This window comes from Cenococcum geophilum, assembly GCF_001692895.1.
Source record: "Cenococcum geophilum 1.58 unplaced genomic scaffold K441scaffold_50, whole genome shotgun sequence".
NCBI classification, from domain to species: Eukaryota; Fungi; Ascomycota; class Dothideomycetes; order Gloniales; family Gloniaceae; genus Cenococcum; species Cenococcum geophilum.
In genome coordinates, this window is record NW_027137608.1 from 1,339,651 (window position 1) to 1,350,095 (window position 10,445).

The window sequence follows — 10,445 nt, forward strand, 5'->3', positions numbered from 1 at the left end:
AGTGGCCTACCTAGGGTAGGAAAGACATTAATAGCTAAAGCGCTTGCTAAATCTTAGAGGAGACCCCTCTATATAGTTTGTTCCCTTTTATAAGTATATTTATATACTAGTTTAATTATAAGAAGGCTTATACGGGAGACCTTAATATAGATCTAGCCCGTTTAAAACAAAACCTAGCCCTAATAATTAAAAACGTTTACTACTAGAACGCTGTCCTTCTTATAAATAAGGCTAATATCTTTCTTGCTAAAAGAACTTTAAATAATATTCAACGTAATAGCCTAGTATCTATCTTCCTGCAATAGATAGAGTATTCCTAAGGCATTATATTTCTTACAATAAATAGGATTACTATATTTAATGCAGCTATATAGAGTAGAATATATCTTATACTTAGATATAACGAGCTAAAGAAACTAGCAAGAGAGTAGGTGTAGAAGACCTTTTTAGAGCGAGCCGATGCTTTTAATATCTCTAGAAAAGATATAGAGCGGCTTTTAGACTATAAATTAAACGGAAGACAGGTAAGGTAATATTTGAGCGAAAGTTATAAGCCTAGCGCTAATATATACTGTATTAGATTAAGAACACTATATAGACTAGTTACGGCTTAGCTAAAAGTAAGGAAGAGAAACTTATATATAAGCATTTAAGAATAGCTTTTACGTTAAACTAGGATTTTAAAAGTAACTTTAAAGGCGTAGGATTAGTTAAGAATTTGAACTTGTATACGTAGATTCGCTTATATATATATAGTATTAGTAAATACATTTTGTAGAACTTATAGCTAGTAGTATTAGTATTTATTACTTTCTTAAAATTATAATTATAGATAGCTTCTATTCCTATAAGGACATAAGCCCATATACTTATTTACTCCTATAATAATAAGGCCTATATAGTAGGCTATAATGTAGGTAAATTGCTTATAGATTTAGGAACGGGAGAATAGAAGTTATAGGGGATTAGTTCCCGTAGGGGAGCAGTAGACGTGGCTAATAGCCCCTATAGGGGAGTAAAAGCCGTATAGGAATATAAGCCGTAGGGGATTGGTTCCTATAGGGCGGCGGAATATATAGGTATTGGCACCTGTAGGGGATTTATTAGAGTAAGGGATTTATTAGAGTAGGGGGTTTATTAGAGTAGGGGATTTGTTAGCATAGGGGATTTGTTAGCGTAGGGGATTTGTTAGAATAGGGGACTAGATTCTATAGGGGATTTGTTAAAGTAGGGGACTAATTCCTATAGGGCGGCGAAATATGTAGGCATTGGCTTCTATAGGGGATTTGTTTAAGTAGGGGACTTATTTAAGTAGGGGATTAGTTAGAGTAGGGGATTAATTCTTCTATAGCCTCTATTTAGGCGGCATAAGGCTGCTTCTAATAGGCTAGGGAGTAGATTACGTGTTTTATAGAAATATAAAGCCTATATAGGATAGTGGGGTATAGGGACCTAATGATCTGGTAGAAGATTAGGTTATCCACTTTCCCGGGTTTATTTAGCCTAGGCGACTTACCCTACGCTATTTTATATACGTTTCAACTAAGGCTATTACTTAGCCTTAGCCGCCCAAATCTTCGTAAAACTTCACTTATATAGTAGAAAAGTAATAAAATATTATTCTATCTACTCTGCTAGCACCTTTAGATCCTTCCTTGCTTCCTAAAGCACCTCCTTTATTTAAGAAGGAAGTTTTTTATCTTTTCCCTTTCGCCTCCTACTGCCTAAAAAGATTACCTTCCGCAATCTATTAACCTAAGAGATTAGTGGCTAATAGTATAGTAAAAAGTTATCACCTGTAGTCTTAAGAAAATCCTCTTTATTAGCCACTGCCTCTTTTTTTATTTTAGCTAGCTCTTCCATATTTATAAAATTCCACTTATTAAACCTATTAATAATGTTACCTTTTTTATTAGGTCCATTATAGTAAATATATATCTAGAATAGCACCTAAAAGAACGACTTAAAATTATGCCAAGCTAAGTGTATCTCGCTTAGGAGCACTCCAATTGCTATAAACGCTCTTATACCGGTCTTACCCCGCGCTCCTAAGGGCCCTTTCTACTGCTCCTTTATCGTAAGATTAAAGTCAATTAAGAATGCCGGCTAAGAAGGATTATTGTCTTCCTTATTTATTATAAGGTTGCCTATTAAAATGTTATATTAGATAATACTAGCCCGCGTATATAAAGACTCGTATTCTTTAATGCTACCCTTTAATATAGTAAGTATTATAGCCTAAGAGCTTGCCTTGTAAAGAGGCTTTCCGTAGTCCTTAATAATAACGCGTTAATATACTTAATTTAGGGTTATAAGGCGCTTTCCGCCTTTAGGTGGAGAACCTAAACACATACGCTTACTAGGCGGTAATGGGACATTAATATAGCTAGAAGATCTCTTTTTACTAAAACTTCGGCCTTTTCTTATACTAATTTGTACTTTAGCCGGTCTTAAAGGCATTATTAAGCCTTCTAGCTTGTATTTTATTACTTTTATAATATCTAGCCCCTTACGGATATTATAGATATTATCATTTTGTCTATTTATACAAATAGTCTTATAGTAATAGTACCTGGCCACGTTAACCACTCCCTTCTCCGATATCTTATATAGCAGTTTACCTTCTTCCTTGCGCTCTAGGTACTGCTATAAGTCTTTAATAATAAGGGGTTTCTTAGAGGCGTCCCCCTTATAGTGTCCTCTCTAGCAAGTTGTTGTCTAACCCATAATACAGCGTGCCCGCTTAATAACTTTGTTAAGGATAAGACGCTTAGTCTAGCCGTTATATATAATTTCAATATACCGTTTGCCGTCTAATGTTAAAATAGTAGGATTAAACCCGAGCTACTCCTTGTTTATTTAGAGAAATCCTAATATTACTAAGGTAAATTATAGCCCGTCTTTATTAATATTAAATAGTAATAACGCGATGCCTCCTACCTGGTTATATTCCTATAGCCGTATAATAGGTCTATAGAGGGTAAAGCCTAGGATAAAGCGACGAGTGTCCTAAGTGGCAAAGACTTCTCTTATATATTTCCCTAAATCAAACCACGCCTGTAAGGCTATATCGGTATTTAGATTACTTTTTAGCTCTCCTAGTATAAGTATATACGACTAATAGTATTAAGAGCTTTCGCTAGCTATTAGATCATCCACAAAACTAATATTTAGCTTTCGCTTTGCTATAGACCCTTATAAGGGCTGCTCGGTATATATAATAAGCATTTATTACGTCTTTAGGGCGGACCTATACTCCTCTACGAAATCCAAAAATAATTCAATTAGGTTATTAAACCACTTTAGGACATTATCTTGCTTTGCGCTTTTAGGCCAGTTACGCTAGTTACCCTTAGCGTATAGTAGATTGTCCCCTTCCTTACATTTCTTAAAAACGGCGGCGCTTGCCTCTTTAAGACCTTTTACTTCCCTAAAGAATGCTTTATATAAGCCAGGAATTCCTATGTAAAGAGGGCCTAGCTCCTCCTTCAGAATATAATCTACGTATTTCCTATATTCGGATAAGTTAGTAAAGCTGCTTATATTGCGTAGAAGTAGGGTTTAAATATAGAATGGTAGCAGTTGGGGGGAGGACGTGGACTTTATTACGGTGGCGTATACCTTTTCCTAAATAACCTCATTAGGTTTAATTTAAAGGATCGCATTTAGAAGAGGCAGGAATCGTTTAACATCAAAGTCGTCAGAATTAACTACTGAATTAAGTCTTAACAAATCATAAGGAGGTTTTTATTGCCGCTATTAGACGGCAATAAACAAGAAGTATAAAGGCTCTATAGAGCAAGTATTAGATTAAGCAAAATATCCTTTAGTCCTATAGGCGTTAGATAAAAACTAGTAACAGGTCTATTAACAGTTACCTTTATCGCCTATTTAGTGCAACAAGTCTAAAGAGCTAAGGATGCCCAGATCCTAATAAGTTAAGTTAAATAAATTATAAAAGTTATTTAGCCCTTCTCTAATAGGCTTTATTTTTATTATCTCTAATTTAAAGAGATTTGTTATTATGGGCGGGCGCGCTAAGAGTTACATTGGGAGGGCCAACGTAGTAGGCGGGTAGGTAGGCGAGGGGAGATTAAAGAGACTAGTATATAAGGATGGTATAATAGCAGAGAAGTAAATAAGTGTAGGGAGGTTAAATATATGCTAGCGCGTCTTAAAATAAGTAAATAGTAAGAGAGGAAAGTATAAGGGAGGAAGCAAGGTACGAGCGAATGTAAGGATTAAAGATTAGGCGCGGAAAAGTTAAGCTAACCTAATATGGCTTAAACTAAGGCTTCGTAGGGCTTAGTTAAATACTAAGCTATAATGGCCTAAATGTGGGTAGGCAGCGTTTTCTAGTCTATAACTAATTATACTTATTGGTTTTAGTTTATTCCGTAACGCGTAAGGCTCTAATATAGTGGGGCTCTTATATAGCGAGGCTAAAGAGCATTAGGTGGAGTTACTCCTATAAGCGCCTATAAATAATTACGTAGCTAGTTCTAAAATAAGCTAAACCTAATTTAGACGCTGGCGGGTTAAGGGATAGATTAGCCTTTATAGCCTCTAGACCTAGAAACCCTTATAGGCCCCCTTTTCTTCTATTATTCTATAAACTAACTTCTATTTTAAGGACAAATTCTATCCTTTACTAGTAAAGAAGACACTAGTATAGAGCGACTAGACCTAAACACGTAATAGGGGAATATAATTCTACTTGCTTTAAACGCTAAGCTTAGTTAGATCTGCTGGCTTATTGCTAATTAAGTATATAAATATGGTAAATACTTGCTATAAAGGGCAGGGCTAGTCCTAACTTAAATTTAATATATAAATCTCCTTTAATAAGCAAACGATATAATAACTAAAGAGCGTACTATTTAAGCAATAAATTTCCTTCTTAATTCTGGAGACTTCTCTATCCTTAGACTAAGCGTGCCCTTTTCCTCTTAAATGCCGTAATCTTATTTCTAGCCTTTACAACCCATTTATCTCCGTAATTTAAAGTTTTATTACTACCTCTCTTAAAAGTATGGATTTTATTCTAAAACTGCCTAATAGTATCTTTTATTTCTTCCTAGTCACTTCTTAAGCTATTAGTCCGATCGTTAATCTTCCCTAGATAACTTATAATATAGCAGTCATTTTTTTTAAGGCTATTAATTTTCCTATTAAGTTAGCTAAGCCTATAGCTAAGTTAATTAACTAAGCTACCTAGTCTCTCTATTGCCTCTAATAGAGTAAGCTAGGGGTTAATAAGCTTTATTAAAAGGAGTTACTAAGCGGACTATATTAAAACAACTTCTTTATCTTATTAGTGCGGGGTGAATATTTCCTTATAGTTCCTTCTGTATCAGCCTTATCGTTCTTTAAATTACTCTTACGTTCTAGTGCTAACTAGATATTCTGCTTATATTAGTAAGCTAGCAAATAAATAAAACTATAGGGAAGTAACTATCGTATACCTACCCTACTATATTAACGGCCTTATCGGAGCCCTTAGGATTAGAAGTAAGCGGTATATCCTAGCTCTATTAGCGGTATCTTATAAAGAATTTAATATTTAGAGCGCACCTTAATCTAATATAATGTGGTATCCACTATTATAGCGTCCAAGTCATCCGAGTCGCTTATTATTAAAGAGATAAGGCAGCTAATAGTTTAAGTATCTTTATAAGAAAGTAAGGAGAGATTTCCTTAAAGGATTTTGTACTTAATATAGGTCTAGTCAAAGGATATAGAGGCCTTTTATATCCTACTCCTCTCTGCTACTTAGTTAATAGGAGAGCTAACGGTGGGCTCCGCTTTAACTATGCCTTAAAAGTTAAGCCAATTTACTAACTTAGGGATACTAGTATAGTATTATAAACGCACTACAATATAGCCACAACAGGAGTATGATCCTTCCCCGTCTATACCCTACTTTACTATGCCTCTATAGGAGGGTTATATTAAACAATAAGGGCTAGCATTAACCCCTTTCTTCTAATCATTTTAAGACGGCGATATTAAGGCAGCCGGTTAAGCGTTGCTTCATATAGCAATGCTTATTTAGTTGCGTGGCTTTACTCAAGCCCTATTATACACCTTAACGCAATTTCCTATCACCTTAATAGCTAACGAGCCTGGCCTAAGGTTAAGATAAGGTAAATAGATAATTTAGCTTTTAGATAGCCCTAATAGTGCAGTGTTTAGAGGCGTTTATATAAAGTTATAAACTAGAACTAGAAGCCAATAATAACCCCCTAATAACGCCTTACCTAGTAGAAATAGCATTATATAATCTACTCCTAACACCCACCCTTTACGGAGCAGGACACTACTTAAGTAGTAGACTTATCTCAGCCAGTTAATCTCGTATATTCACTCCCTATCTGTGGTAAAGGAGCTATTAGTGCGTTATAGGGTAGTTTAATTAGCATTCTAGCTAAGCCCTTTATAAGCGCTCCGCCTTATATAGGCGGTATAATAACTCCTATTAATCTGCCTTACGTTAAGGGAGGACTTATATTTAAGACGCTAAGCAGCCGGTACTTAGAGGCATATAGACTTATACCCTTATTTATACGTTCTACCGCGTCCTTATTTCTATAAGTAGTTAGTTTACTTTTTACTTATTATTTGTCTATTACTCTATCTTCTTCTTTTTTCACTAGCCATTCTATTTAGTTATTAACGTTAATCCTCCTCTTCTCTATAACAACTATTCTAAAATTTGCTTTAGATTCTCACTTATAAAATTAACTAAAAAAAAAAGCTAAACGCACTATTGTGGATTTAAGGCGTTAGTGTTAGCCTAAGTACCATCGGACTTTTTAGTCTTTACTATATATAGGTACCCTCTAGATTACAAAATCGCCCTTCTCTATTGTGTTCTTTCTAAAAACAATTAAAAACCGTGCTTATAATAGCATATTTATATTTAGCAATATTCTTAAAAGCCTGTTAAGCAGCCTAGATAAGGCCTAATAATAAACGATTTAATAAAGAGGCTAGTATAGGCCTATAAAACCCCTTATATCTTAAGCTAATAATTAAGGAAAGGTAGAAAGTAGCTTTAAAGCATAAGATACCTGCCAAGGATTAGGTTCGTGCCGTCTTATTTAACTTATAGATAAATATACTTCTTCTTGCCGTTTCCGTCGGCTTTATAGTTAATTATCTTCACGTTAATAGCATCACTATATTTATTGTTAACTTTATTACTATTATCCCGCTTACTATAATAATTAGTTACGCTACTAAAGAGATTACGCTCCACGCCGGTAATATATTAGGTGGTCTTTTAAACGTAACTTTTAGGTACGTTTCTCCGCTTCTTATTTATTCTAATATTATCTAACATTTAGCGCAAAAACGCTATTAAATTAATTATCTCTATCTTAGCCCTAACTAAGGGCCAGATTACTATTGTCAAAACTTCCTTAATTAGTAGTATGCTTTTAAACTTACTCCTTATCCTTAGCATATGCTTCTTCTTTAGAGGCATTAACTAAATAGAACAACATTTTAATATAATAGTAGCAAATACTACAGCTAGTCTTCTAGCTTTATCCGTCGGCAGTCTAATTATTCTAACCGCCCTCCACTCTACGCTGTTAAGTAAGTTTAATAATAGCTTTAGACCTATAATAGATACTAACCTACGTAGCTATAAGCCTTAATAGCTCTATACTTAATCGGGAGCTTTCTTACAGAATAGCTATTATCCTCTTAATTATATACGCTTGCTACCTTATATTTTAATTAAAGTTATATAATAAAATATATAATGCTTTAAGCTAAAGGGCTCCTAAGTATAAATCCTCCTAAGTTAAGCAGGATTTAAACGCAGAAAAGGAAGATAACGAGATTAAGGTGCCTAAATTAATAATCTGGGGTGCAATTATAACCCTTAGATTCTTTACTACGTTAGTCGCCTTCTATTCTAAGTTTATAGTTAATAGCATTAGTAATATTACGGCAAGCGGCACTATCTCCACCACTTTTATCGGTCTTATCCTACTCCCAATTGTTAGGAACGCTGCTAAGTATATAATAGCGGTCATAGTAGCTTACAAGGATAAAATAAGCCTAGTAATTAATATTGCTATTAAATCTAGCATATAAATCGCCCTTTTAGTTCTCCCCTTTATTATTATACTTAGTTGGACTATAGGCTAGGATTATATAACGCTTTTATTTAATACCTTTCTAATTACTGTTTTATTTATTACCGTGCTTCTAGTAAACTATCTTATCTAAAATAGCAAATCTAGTAAGTTTTCCTTTCTATATAGGTAATCTACTCTAACTAACACTAAAATAGACTGGCTTAAAGGCGTTCTTATTATAGCAATCTATACTATTATTGCAGTTGCTAGCTGGTTTTATCTAAAACAAGTTTTAGATCCTCTTTATCCTACTTAATTTAAGCCTCTAATTACTATCTTACTCCTTTATTAGTGTTAACCAGTTTCCATTACTTAGAGCTAAATATGATTTTTATAAGCTATATGTATAGCTTTCTAGCAAACCTTAGGCTAATCTTCTCGTATCTGTTAAGCCGTCTAGGTTAGCTAGAATGTTACTTTCTTTTATCTTCTCTTAAAAAAAAAATCTTTAAATCGTTGCAAAGTTTATAGGAGTCTTTATATAGGAACTTCTTTAATGTTTCTAGATATAGGACTTATATATTTCTTTTTTTTCTAGTTCTAATATTTTCCTAACATTTACTTCTTACTAATTGCGTACTAGGCGTAAATAGGTGCTAGGCCAAACTACGCAGCTCTAACCTAGCTCGCACTATTACCTAGCTTATACAACTAGGGCTATAATATTAATTGCGCACTAGATATATATACACCCCTTACCTTATTTAGTTTAGATACTTCCTTACTAAGTTTAGACGCTTCCTTACTAAGTTAGAACATTACATACGTTTGACTTGTTTACGCCTATATCGCGAAAATCAAAGTACGCGGCATATAACTTTTATAACCACAACACCATGATTAAGTCTTGATTTTAGTTATAGTACAAGTAGTAGAGTCTAAATTAGATTTAGAACGTGCCAAAGGAGCGATTAATTAAATTGCGTAGTGCTTTATAAGGCGTCGCGTAAACTAATTTAGGTACTACTACCTACCTCTACCGCGCCCACGCCCACGCCTAAGGGGAGTTTTCGCACAGTTGGTGGCACCTACTTGTCGGTTTTTGACCGGAAAACTAATACTATATAGCCCTGCCCTTTGGTAAACTTATAGATATTATTAAGTATAAGCTTTTAAGAGTTGTATAGCTTTAACGGAGGTGGGTTAAGAACTATAGTGCATTTAAATAAGCGCGTACTTTGATTTTCGCGATACAGGCGCAAATAAGTCAAACGTACGTAATGTTCTAACTTAGTAAGGAAGCATCTAAACTAAATAAGGTAGGGGGTATATGTGTATTAATTAGGGGGTGTACGTGTATTATTTAGGGGGTATATAAATAGTGGTAACCTTTCTTTATAGAGGACTAAACGAGTTATGGGACGGCTGGCTCATCGCTACTAAGTATAAAAAGGTGGAGAACTCTCAACTTCAATCTAATATGCAAAAACTTGTCTATACACGTAAACGACAACAAGATATTCTTAACATAAAAGTAACTAGATAGAAATAAAACACTAAGCTAAGGAAATCCTAAATAACGCCTTAATTCTTAATGCCGAAAGACAAGAATATTGCAAAAATCTTCCTTATAAGAAATTTCTTATACCTTAGACCTCTTAGGATCTCTATCTATGGTAGAATCCACCTTTCTCTTACGTACCCTTCTCCTTAATACCTCTTTTGATAAATCTTCTAATGCCTTTCCTAGTTAATCTCCTTGCTTATACGGTTTGTTCCTCTTGGCTATCTCTATTATAACATCTTTAAGTAGTTTATATATCTTAGTATGACGGCAAAAGAGATAGGGATTCTCAGCATAGTATAATATAAGTCTGTTTAGTGGTATGTCTACGGCTAAAACCTAGGTAGGATACTAGTATATTACTGCGATAGGGCCAAACGTAGATACGAATGATTTATGACTAGGGCTTTAAAGACGTCTTAAGTCCTTTATTATAAAACAAGAAGGCAATTATAAGACGAGATACTTTAGTTGTTTACGCGAAATCATGGCATTGGAAATCGTTAATATTTTAGATAGGGGAGATACAACTCTAAGAAACGTCGTAAGATTAGCTAAGCTATTCCCTGCTTACTTATTAGTATTGCTAAATAAATATAGGTGTTTTATAAACATACCTAAAGGTATTAGTAAACCTCTAATATAACCTCTTTTAGTTGAGGTAAGTCTGTTTTAGCCTCGCTATAGCTCTCCATTGGCTTAGGTAAGACTATCTTAGTTTCACTACGGCCTTTTAGGCTCTTAAGGTAATTGGCGTATATTTCCGTATCTTCTTATATATTACCCTC